Raw genomic sequence first — 703 nt, 5'->3', positions numbered from 1 at the left:
AGAGGCCATTTATCCGGGTTTGTGCAGGTTTATGCAAGCAACCTACTTAGAATGGATATATATGTATGTATATATGAAGGACTAAGGAGTCTGAACTTGTTCTGGCCCAAGGAAATCACTTTTTAACAAAAATCCGTATTTCGTCTTAACTCGGGAAAAGAAGGCGATTCTGTGTTTCTTTCAGAAAAGGTCCTTTTTCTGAACTGGGATTCATGCCCAACATCCAGGCTCTCGTGCCCTGCCCACAGACACAATCCAGGCCGAGTTTCAGCACCTCTGCATGGACAGCATTCATGGCTGCTTTCCTCTCCCAACAGCCAGTCTCTCATGCCCTGCCCACAGACACACATCCAGGCCGAGTTTCAGCACCTCTCCTCGGTCCAGTATTCATGGCTGCCGTCCTCTCCCAACAGCCAGTCTCTCATGCCCGGCCCAGAGACACACATCCAGGCCGAGTTTCAGCACCTCTCTTCGGTCAGGCAATCATCCCTGCTCCCCTCTCATAACGTCCAGGCACTCATGCCCTGCGCACAGACAAACAGAACCCCAGGCCGAGTTTCAGCACCTCTGCTCGGACAGCATTCACGGCTTTGTCCTCTCACAGCATCCAGTCTCTCATGCCCTGCGCAATGACACACATCCAGGCCTAGTTTCAGCACCTCTCCTCGGTCAGGAATTCATCCCTGCTCCCCTCTCAGAACAT

The sequence above is a fragment of the Odontesthes bonariensis genome, unplaced genomic scaffold, assembly GCF_027942865.1.
Source record: "Odontesthes bonariensis isolate fOdoBon6 unplaced genomic scaffold, fOdoBon6.hap1 scaffold_191, whole genome shotgun sequence".
Classification (NCBI taxonomy): Eukaryota; Metazoa; Chordata; class Actinopteri; order Atheriniformes; family Atherinopsidae; genus Odontesthes; species Odontesthes bonariensis.
This window is presented reverse-complemented; position numbering follows the sequence as displayed.